The sequence below is a fragment of the Neltuma alba genome, unplaced genomic scaffold (genome assembly GCF_004799145.2).
Source record: "Neltuma alba isolate B1F8T4 unplaced genomic scaffold, ASM479914v2 tig00010875_pilon, whole genome shotgun sequence".
Lineage (NCBI taxonomy): Eukaryota > Viridiplantae > Streptophyta > Magnoliopsida > Fabales > Fabaceae > Neltuma > Neltuma alba.
In genome coordinates, this window is record NW_021635666.1 from 760,112 (window position 1) to 772,781 (window position 12,670).

Genomic DNA, 12,670 nt, shown 5'->3' on the forward strand with positions numbered 1-12,670 from the left:
CTCCTCAAAAAATTGTTTCATACACAAATTGAAAATTAAATTTCTGACTACTCACTTAAAGGGGAGAGATCGTACTTCATGCACTAAATTAAATAAGTTGAGTTAAATTTAAATATCAATCAAACATTTCATTACTTGATTTTATTTTTGTTTATTTAATACTTGAATCTGAAAATGAGTGTGAATTTTACTTGATCCAACCACACCACAATTGATTCTTTTGACAGATTTGTTTCATATTGGATTGCAGTGAAATTCGCATTTGTACTCTCAAGACATATTTCACATCATTAAGTTACGTCTCCATCTGATCAAGACCCTTGTGGGATCATTTTTTTTTTTGGTGATAGATCAATTTTTTCCTTTTTAAGATCAAGGCCATGCATAATATTATAATCTAACAAAGCCTTCCAGCTAAGACTACACTTTACAACTACTAAGTCGGATCAATTCATGTTCATTTTTTTTCCCATGATCGTCGATCGGCAACAAGTCCCTAACATTTATTAAACTAACCCACCCCCTCTCCTAAGCAAGAACATTTTTTAATCAAAGTAGTTGTTACGCTAGTTGTATATATTAAAGAATTTCTATCAAATAGTAGTTCTAATACATATAATTATTAAATGTGTTTTAGAAAAAATAACACTTGTTTATTACAAATAACTAATTTAACTAATTTTTTTAACATTTCAAAATTAGTTAATCTAGCTTTTATATTAACGATTAGGGATATTATAATTTTTTAAATATAATTTTATTTTATATGTAAATAAAATGTTTTTTTTTTTATGAAACTAGTGGAGCAGTAGCCTTTGTACTCGAGCTTGCATTAAGTTTGGAGTTGAGATGATCTGAATAAATTTATTTTGTACTCATGATGTGGGTTGTAAGGTGTTTACTTTACTTCTTTTACTCAATCAGGTTATGAAAACATGTTTATGAGTAAAGTACGTGTTTTCCTTATATAATAAATTTTGCTAAAGTGGGAGGTATGGACTTGTGTTGTTATAGAATTGTATCATGTTATGATTTATGGTTGAGTGTGTTATGCTCTATGCTACAATCATTCTTACATTATCTGTCATAATATTTAGGCCTACTGTCAGGATTATATAGTTCTTCTTTTTCACGGTTTAGAATCGAGAAACAATCATTTAGTCAGATATCTCTTACATCATAGTTCATTATTGGATAGTGCAGGTGTGGGAAGGGACCCATCAACTTGATATGAGAGAGTTGACATTTGGCCAAGCAAGTAAGGTGGATGTGCTGGGCATTATTGTTTTTGTGGTTGTATTTGAAGTTGTATGTTTTTTTTTAAAAAATATTTAAGTATGACACTACTTCGCTAGTTTGCCATTTTGCTTGTATATGCTATAAATTGATTAATGGTTACTGAAACGTATGTCTCATCCCGTTGCCTTTCATTGTTTTTAGAAGAGTCTTTTAGTTTGGCTCAATGCAAAAGAAAGCAACTAGAAGCGTAGGCATGTACAGCCTAGTAGGTTTTTTGTGGCTTGAACTTGTAATGATTGTGTATATTGGCAATGGCATGTTAGGCATACATACAAAAACCATCAACATCAATATTTTACACTGATTAAATCTCTAAACCAACTCATATAAGCATAATCTAAACGTCAAGCAATAATTTAAATCATCACATTATTAAAACTCGATAAATCCATGACTCTAAAACCAAGCCCTAACTCAAAACCCACTTAGAACCCTAGATTTTCAAGTGCATATGAATAATTATTTCCTTTTTTTTAATGAAAAATATTATTTCAACATGAAATTGATATAACCAAAATTCAGATCTATGTATGATTATGGATAAAAGAAAGGATGACATTTTGCTGCTCGATATAATTATTTATTACATTTAGAAGCATCACTTAATCAAGTTCAATAAATTAAAAAATATACATAAATGTCCATTTTATTTTCAATATTAATTTTTTTACACAACATTTAGAAACCATTTCGGTGCTCCATATAATTTCTGCACTTTGATTCCAAACTTACCCAACATTAGAGTGAGAGGTTTGTTTTTTGCACTGAAAGTGTCAGTGGCTGATTAGTTATAAAAGAGAGTATTGACTTTTCCCCTTTCTTCTCACTTTAGGCATAAATCATAATAGATTGCGGCTTTATGAGTTGGTTACTGCATAGACTGTTATCTCCTTCAGATGAATTTTTTTCCCCAAAAACAAAAAAAGCCAAAGAAAGAAGAAGAAACGAAGGGGATTTGTTATGCCGAACGGCTAAACCACACATCTCGATGTAAAAGTAGGTATTATATGTAGCCGGAAAAATAGCGAATGATTACTAATTCAAAAGTAATCTCTTTTAAAGGGATCTACTTAGGAAAATAGTTGTCTCAGATTCCTTTGGGTTCTTCAATCCTATATAACTGTATATCCTATTTTTCAAATGTTAATTTATAACTAAATACTATTATTTTTATCTTTAATATAGAGTTAGTTTAACTTTTAATTTGATCCTAAATATAAAATTTCAATCAATTTATCTCTCATATTTAACCTTTTTTTCAAAGTAATCTTTGTAGTAGTTGCACATGTTAAATATTTCATCAAATAGTAATTCTAGTTAATACACATAATTAGCAAGGGTATTTAGAAAAGACAATACTTACTTATTACAAATAACTAATTTAACAAATTTTTTAATCTACACAAATTAGTCAATAATCAACTAGCTCTTATATTAAAAATCAGAATAATAATATTTAAAAAATAGAATATATGCGTAACATCCAAAAAATATATATTTTAGATTTTAGTTTATTAAAATGAGATTAATTAATTATCATTGAAGCTAATCTTAATTACGAGTAGACTAATAATTAATAAATAATAGTTAAATAATAATTAATATATTTTAAAATATATATATAGATAATATAATATATAAAAATATATATATTTCTATATATAATATATTAATAGTGGGTGGCACACGGCCACCCACTGTTTGTTTTGGGGGAGGGGAGTTAATCCCCGGGGCCATGGGCCATGACCCACCTTTAAAAAAAAAAAAAACTAAGGGTTTGAGTAGGGGGGTCACGTGACCCATTACAATTGAATCATTCATCTCCTTCTTCCGCCTCCCATCCTGTAACGTCTCATTGCTGCTTCGCGTTCGTGTTCCTCTGGTCCGCCATCCGTTGCGAGAGAGAGTGAGAGGGAGAGGTTGAGGGTGTGAGCAAGGAGGGATTCTTTGGTCTTCTCTAAATTATTTAGGTAAGCTATTTTCTTCCTACTTTTTCTATTTATTTTAAGTTTATGGCAGAAAATAAGATGTGTTAGGGCTTGATAGATTTTTAATGATTTGAGGCTTCTAACTTATTTTGATGATATTATTGGAGCTTATGGGGTTAGAATAGAAGCCTTATGACTTAGATTTTTAGTTGGATGGTTGATTTGAGGCAATGTAAACTAGGGATTGGTTGGGAAATGGTGATTAGTGTTAATGATGATATTAATTTCGAAATTTATCTCTTAGTTGAGTTCATTTGAGGTTATATTGAGGATCCAATGCTTAAACTTTGAGGATTGTTGTTGAAATAGTAATATTGATGATTCTTGGAGAGACTTTAAGTAGTGGAAGTTGGGTGTTTGGAGTAAATTGAGAAAAATATTATAAGTTATTGATTCTAATGAATGGGAAATGATTAATGGAAGAAGGGAATAGGATTTTAATAATAATTGGAGGCATAGATGGTACATGATTAATTTTCTAAGAGTTAAAGTAAACACTTTTATGGAGATTTTTGGATGATTTAAAGGAAATATTCTTATTAATGATGTGAAGGAGAGAAATAGAGTTGGGAAGTATTAGGAATTGTCACTTGGAAGAATAGATGAATTATTATTTTTCTAAAGATATTTTTTAAGCAAGCCAATTATGGGGATTTAGTTAATAAACTATTCTAATGCTATATTAATTAGTCTTTTTATATTAATGTATGTTTATCAATTTATTATTGTAGAGTGAGCTTGATTTGGGCTCTTGGGTTTGAATCCTCCTACTCTTAGTTCTTGTGTCAAGAACTTAAGGTAACCACTTTCTAATTTACCTTGTATGCTTGTTGATGTGATTATAAGCATGTGTTGATATTATAAATGTTCTCAATATGTGTTATGGTGGTTTCTGTATGAAAAGTAATTTATATATCTATATCAAGATTTAAGTTTTGATAAATTTATTAGTTAAGTGGGCATGAATTATTTCATCTTATGAATATCTTGTTGATGTTGAATAAATTTGATTATTGAATATGAGAATACTTTATGGATATGAAATTGTGTGGAATTGGATGGTTGGATTGGGCTGCGTTGGTTGTGCTGAAATGTAGTTGTGGGAGGTCTGATTATTTATACCACGTGGTATAGCCGCCACTTGGCGCCCAGTGGTTGGCATTAACATTCTTAGGGCCCTCGGTATCACCCTTCCTTTGGCCAGGTCAAGGGTCAGCCCAAGGGACATAACACCTTTCCATATTCCAAGGAAAGGAAATCCATGGTCCGATATGAGCTCTGTAACTTTTGGCCGAGTTACACCTCATTATTGGAGAGCTTGGTGCAGTCTTGTAAAAGAGATGAATTTTGTTATGTGTGAATAGCCCATGGGTTCTGTCAGAGGTTACAAGGAGGTTATAAGGATGGTTGATGAAGTTCTATGCATACAAGTTACTTTTTGAATTATTATATATTGTTTTCTGTAAAGATGTTTAACTTATATATTATTTGAAGTTGTACTTTGCCCGCTTAGCTATCTTGTAATCACTCCCTGGATACTTGTTGAATTGGAATTGTGGTTACTGGGTCAATTTGACTCATCCCGTGATTATTTAACATTTTTCAGGCGAGGGTTCAGGTGTTGGTCCCAAGGGGAAGGTGTTCGAGGCTTGAGTTTTCCTTTCCACTCTGTATAGCCTCTATTTTGTTATACATGATTTGACTGATGTATATTGCCAAACTTTAGGGCCTTTTTGTTTTAGTTAACATTATCATAGCCTTTCCGCTGCATTCTAGACTTGTACTATTGGGCGGAGCCTTTTTGGTCATATGTGATTGTTATTTTGATTGCAATTGATAATGGGCAGTAGTGGTAGTTTTTTTTTGGTGGACTTCAAATGTCCTAGCCCATTTACAATTGGTCTTAATTGTAGTTGAGATTCCAGAGTATTGTTGATGGATTTGATACATACATGAAAAATCAAATGTTAATCCTGTCTGATTTGTTTAAATATTTTTATTATTCTAGAACAGTAGCTACTACCTCGTTAAAGATTTGAATTGTTATTGACTATGGTAGATTTCTATTTGATTAGGTTTGTCCTTCCTACCATAGTTAGCCTTGTAAAGCAATTATCGTTTTGAAAATGATTATTTACCATGAATTATGGGGGTTGTTACAATATGACCATATGTAATTGAAGAATTTGACATATGTCAGGGTATAATTGTTGTTTACTTATCCTGTGTTGGGAAACATATGTTAGAAATATTTGTTTGAAGAGATTTTTAGCTAAACAGATCCAAATTTGTTGTGGCGCAAGTTATTGTCAATTAATAAAATTTTTATTAGGAAAAATGACACAAAAGTCATGGTTGAATTTAAAAATTTCTAAATAGTCACTTGAATAAGGAAAAAATTTTTTTAGTCACATATGACCCAATGAAGATTTTGTAATTTGATAGAATAATCATATTGTCCTTATAAATCAAAAAATGAGTATTTTTATAATTTTAGTAATACGATTAACAAATTATGTAACGATATTAATAAATTTTATAACGCTATTAATTACATCATTAATCTAAGAGCCTTTTAGTCTTTGAGAGATTAGTTAGTGCAAAATAAATGAAAAAATTTTCAGCTCTGGAAACAGGTTTAACAAGTTATTTAACATTATTAACAATTTGATGTCGTCGTTAACAATAGGCTTTCTAGGAAATTAAAGAAGTGCCATTTTTGTAACTTGAATAATGTAATTAACAAGTCATCTAACAATATTAATAACTCTTATAACGCTGTTAACCACATGATTTGAGAGATTAGTTAGTGCATAATAAATGGGAAAATTTTTAACTCTTATAAATACAGTTAACAAGTTATTTAACATTATCAGCAAGTATGGTATTGGTATTAACAACAGGTTTTAAGAAAATTAAAGAAGTGTCATTTTTACAACTTTTAATAATACGGCTACCAAATCATATAACGATATTAACAATTCTCATAATGTTATTAACCACATGATCTGAAGTTTTTAACACTTTGAAAGATGAGTTGGTGCATAATAAATAGAAAAATTTTCAACTTTTATAACATGATTAATAAGTTATTTAATATTATTAACAAATTTAGTATTGCCGTTAATAATAAGTTTTTCTATAAAATTAAAGCAATGCCATTTTGACAATAGTTTTTTTAATTCATAAGCGCAATACTATCATTTTATCAAACACAAAATCTCCATATGGTCATTTTTTACTGAAATGAAATTTTCTCTTATTCTGGTAGCTATTTGGGGATTTTTGAATTTAATAATTATTTTTCTGTCTTTTTCATTCTTATTTGGTTGTATGTAATATATCTTCAATCAGGTTTAATATATCTTAGTTGTATGTTTTTTTTTCAAATATTTAAGTATGACACTACTTCACCAGTTTGCTATTTTGCTTGTATATGCTATAAATTGATTAATGGTTACTGAAACATATGTCTGATCCTGCTGTCTTTCATTGTTTTCAGAAGAGTCTTTTAGTTTGGCTCAATGCAAAAGAAAACAACTAGAAGCGTAGGCATATATAGCCTAATAGATTTTTTATGGCTTGAACTTGTAATGACTATGTATATTAGCATGTTAGGCGTACGTACTAAAAGCATCAACATTAATATTTTACACTAATTAAATCTCTAAACCTACTCATATAAGCATAATCTAAATGTCAAGCAATAATTTAAATCATCACATTATTAAAACTCGATAAATCCATGACTCTAAAACCAAGCCCTAACTCAAAACCCACTTAGAACCCTAGATTTTCAAGTGCATATGAATAATTATTTCCTTTTTTTTAATGAAAAATATTATTTAAACATGAAATTAATATAACCAAAATTTAGATCTATGTATGATTATGGATAAAAGAAAGGATGACGTTTTGTTGCTCGATAAAATTATTTATTACATTTAGAAGCATCACTTAATCAAGTTCAATAAATTAAAAGAAAAATATATAAATATACATTTTATTTTAAATATTAATTTTTTTACACAACATTTAGAAACCATTTCGGTGCTCCATATAATTTCTGCACTTTGATTCCAAACTTACCCAACATTAGAGTGAGAGGTTTGTTTTTTGCACTGAAAGAGTTAGTGGTTGATTAGTTATAAAAAAAAAAAAGTAATGACTTTTCCCCTTCCTTCTCGCTTTAGGCATAAATCATACTACATTGCGGCTTTATGAGTTGGTTACTGCATGGACTATATTGATTTTTTTTTTTTTGGACTCAGATATTGATTGTTATCTCTTCCAAATGATTTTTTTTTAAAAAAAAAAAAGCCAAAGAAAGAAGAAGAAACGAAAGGGATTTGTTATACCTAACGGCTAAACCGCACATCTCGATGTAAAAGTAGGTATTATATGTAGCCGGAAAAATAGCGAATAATTACTAATTCAAAAGTAATCTTTTTTAAAGGGATCTACTTAGGAAAATAGTTGTCTCGGATTCCTTTAAGTTCTTCGATCCTATATAACTGTATATCCTATTTTTCAAATGTTAATTTATAACTAAATACTACTACTTTCAATCTTTAATATAAGAGTTAGTTTAACTTTTAATTTGGTCTTAAATATAAAATTTCAATCAATTTTATCTTTCATATTTAACTTTTTTTTAAAGTAGTCTTTGTAGTAATTATACATGTTATATATTTCATCAAATAGTAGTTCTAGCTAATACACATAATTAGCAAGAGTATTTTTAAAAAGACAATACTTACTTATTACAAATAACTAATTTAACAAATTTTTTTAATCTACACAAATTAGTCAATAATCAATTACCTCTTATATTAAGAACCGGAAGTAGTAATATTGAAAAAATAGAATACATAACCATATGTAATTGAAAAATTTGACATAATGGATATAATTGTTGTTTACTTACTTATCTTATGTTGGGAAACATGCGTTAGAAATATTTGTTTGAAGACATTTTTAGCTAAAAAGATCCAAATTTGTTGTGGTGCAACTTATTGTCAATTAATACAATTTTTATTAGGAAAAATGACACAAAAGTCATGGTTGAATTTAAAAATTTCTAAATAGTCACCTGAATAATGAATTTTTTTTTTTTAAAGTCACATATGACCCAATGAAGATTTTGTAATTTGATAGAATAACCATATAACCATATTGCCCTTATAAATTAAAAAATGAGCATTTCTATAATTTTAGTAATACGGTTAACAAATTATATAATGATATTAATAACTTTTATAATGTTATTAATTACATCATTAATCTAAGAGTCTTTTACTCTTTGAGAGATTAGTTAGTGCATAATAAATGAAAAAAATTTCAACTCTTGAAACAAGTTTAACAAGTTATCTAACGTTATTAACAATTTGATATCGTCATTAACAATAGGCTTCCTAGGAAATTAAAGAAGTGTCATTTTTATAATTTGAATAATATAGTTAACAAGTCATGCAATAGTATTAATAACCCTTATAATGCCATGAACCACATGATTTGAGAATTTTTTTTCACTTTTTGAGAGATTAGTTAGTGCATAATAAATGGAAAATTTTTTAACTCTTATAATACGGTAAACAAGTTATTTAACATTATCAACAAGTATGGTATTGCTGTTAACAATAAGTTTTCAGAAAATTAAAGAAATGTCATTTTTACAACTTCAATAATATGGCTATAAAATTATATAACGATATTAACAATGCTCATAATGCTATTAACCATATGATCTGAGAGCTTTTTACACTTTGAAAGATGAGTTGGTGCACAATAAATGGAAAAATTTTCAACTCTTATAACGTGATTAATAAATTATTTAATATTATTAACAAATTTAGTATTGCCATTAACAATAAGTTTTTCTATAAAATTAAAGAAATGCCATTTTGACAATATTTTTTTAATTCATTATGGCAATATCATCATTTTATCAAATTACAAAATGGTCATTTTTGACTGAAATGAAATTTCTCTTATTCTGGTAGCTATTTGGGGATTTTTGAATTTAATAATCATTTTTCTGTCTTTTCCATTCTTATTTGGTTCTACGTAATATAACTTAATCCTGTTTAAATGACTTTCATTTTAAAATTTTTTGCAAATAATGAAAATAAATTGTACAAAACTGAAGAAGAGTTAAGCTCCTTAAAAATGAGTTGTACCATGTCTATTTGACTAGTAAAATTTTCAAAGAGATACTTATGACCATATATATTATTGATTATTGGTATTGATAAAAAAGATTAACAATTTTTTCCAAATACAATTATTAAATATCCATTATATTTGTATCAAACTCAAGTATTGTCCTATCTAATTGAAAATAGCTCTTATATTTTATGTTTCTTCAACAACAACTTCTTATTTAGGAAAAATCGGATCTCTTTGACAATTAATTGAAATACTTCTTATTTTTAAAATCAAACCAAATAATCAATTAATTAAATAATATAATAGTGGGCTAATTTAGGTCAACCAAAAAAATATTATCAGTAACATAATAGTTTTAAAATATTTTCCTTCTTCTTCGTGACGTGAACTGAGCATAGAATAGGTAGAATCTTACTTTAAAATCAAACCAAATAATCAATTAATTAAATAAATACAATAGTGGGCTAATTTAGGTCAACCAAAAAATATTATCAGTAACATAATAATTTTAAAATATTTTCCTTCTTCTTCGTGACGTGAACTGAGCATAGAATAAGGAGAAGCAGCAAGCTGCCTTTAGGCGGAGGAAGCTTATGAGAAGATGTAACAGCCAAACCAACACACACACGGACACACACACAACCTCTGTTATTTATAGATGATAAATGAGGTCTTGTAATTAAAACCAGAGGTAATGTGAGTGTGTGTGTATAGTAGACTATAAATAAAGTCTTATAAATAGGATTGACTGTAATATATTTTAAAATCTTTTTTACAAGATACAACCTCTGGTCCTTAATATAAAAGCTAATTTGAATTTCAATTTGGTCCTAAATATAAGACCTTAATCCACTTTGTCATTCATATTTATTTATTTTTTTCAAAGTAATTTTTGTAATAGTTGCACATGTTAAATGTTCAATCAAATGGTAGTTTTAGCTGATGCATAATTAATAAGGATATTTTAAAAAATATATAACTTAATTATTACAAATAACTAACTCAACAAATTTCTTTAATCCACTCAAATTAGTCAATTAACTCTTATATCAAGGTAGGAAGTAGTATGAGTAATCTTTTTAATATGTGAAAATTATACAGATTTTTCTTTTATTTTAAATAATGTACAATCTATCTATTATCTATTAATATGATTAAAACCTGATATTGACCTGATTAAAAAGAATGTTAATTTATATAATCACACTAAACATTGAAAGAGATATGTATAATTTTTAAATTTTTTTCGAGAATCTTGTACAGTCTACTCTACTTTTAGTTTTTAGAAGAAGTCTGTAATTTTGAAAGAAGATGGGAATTCATTTGATATTAAAAAATTACTGAAAATTAAATTTTATACAAATATAACATAGATATAGATATTTGGTTATGTTTTTTATAATTTATGTAACCATTTTTATTGAATTTAGGCTAAAACACATGAGACTTTTTCAAATTTTGGGTTAGTTGCATATCAGCTTCTTAACCTCTAAAAGTTTAAAACAAAGACCTTAATATTTCATATTTTGATTATCAACATCCAATCTATAAAATTACTGTCAAAGTTAACACTTTTGAACATGTTAAAATTGTTAGACATTTTATTATATGGTGTGCCAATTGGAAAATAGCACTTCACATTTCATGGGTAATTTTAAACATTTTTAAGTACTCAAAATAAAAAAACACTTAAATACTTAAAATGTATTTAAAATATTTATTTTTTAAAAAAATTTAAAATATCTATTTGATCATGTCTTCCTTAACTAAAAAAGTATAAAATATTTAAAATTATATGTCAAAGTGCCAAGTATGTAAGTTTTGCATTTATTCATGCTTATCCAACATGTGCTTGTCCAAAGTACTTTGCACTAAAATGCTCATTGCCAAAGATGTCTTACCTTTTGAGTCATAATCTACCCATCATCCATATATATAAACATAAACACACACACACATATATGTATGTATATTAATGTTGCACTGATTGATTCAAGTTGATTGGATAGGTCTGGTTAGTGGCCAAACAAACTTTTAGGTCGCATGAATAGGATCAATGATTCTAACATGTCACACCCACTGGTGCCTGTGACCTTTTTCTGAGTTGTCAATTTTTTACTTAATTATTGTGTACATGAAAGTGAGCCTTTTATTTGGCTCCTATCAACTATCATGAGGGCAAAATAATTGGGAGCATTTTTTTTTTAAAAAAAAATTTCTATTTTTTATGCATATATTTATATGGCATTCCTACAGATATTTTATTATGTATGAGAAGTTGATAACTGCGTCCTCTTTGGAATCTTAAATATAAAAGTTAAATAATAGTTAATTTATAAATGTTAAGAAAATCAGTTAAAACAGTTGTTTATAATAAAAAGTGCTAATTTTTTAAGATATTCCTTTTGATTATTTTACATTGAAACTATTTCTATTGATTCAAAATGTGTAACCAATAAAAACGGTTTGGAGGCAAATTTATATATTAGGGATAAAATGAATTAAAATTTTATATTTAGAATCAAAGTAAATATTTTATTTATTTTTTCTATTTAAGACTCAAGGGAGTATACCATTTGCAAAAAAAAAAAATCTTTGTCCGGCTTGTTTGGAGAATTAAAACTTAAGACATGGCGGAGAAAAAGGTGATTTTATGTATATAAAAAATGTTTTATAACCCTAAATATATAAAGCGATAAAAAGACTCAATCTAAATCTAAAAGTGCCTCTATAAAGTTGTTACCTTAAAATTTACATTTAAAAATCTCTCTCTCTCTCTCTCTCTCTCTCTATTAAGTTAAAGTTGTCAACGAAAGAAAAAAGTTTGGGGGGACCAACTTTTTTGTGAGGAAGCCCAACACATGTATAGTGGAGGCAGAATAGAAGACTCTTTAATGAAATCTGGCTTTTGAGATAACGAAAGTAAAGTTTTAGTCTGTTGATCTTTTTTTTAATTATTGATTTGATCCCTTTATAATTAATCTTCATTAAACAACTCTCAAAAGTTTTACATATAATGTTAAAATAATATGTTTTGGAACCATGAAAACTAATTTCGCACGCTTATGAAATTTTAGGGGCTTAATTGATAAATATTAAACTTCAGTAGTTAAGTTAATAACTAAATTAAAGTTGAGAGCCCAAAAGTTTCATCATTCCCTTCGACTTTAGTAACCAACCTGTAAAGAATATTAGGTATAGAATTAGATAGATGC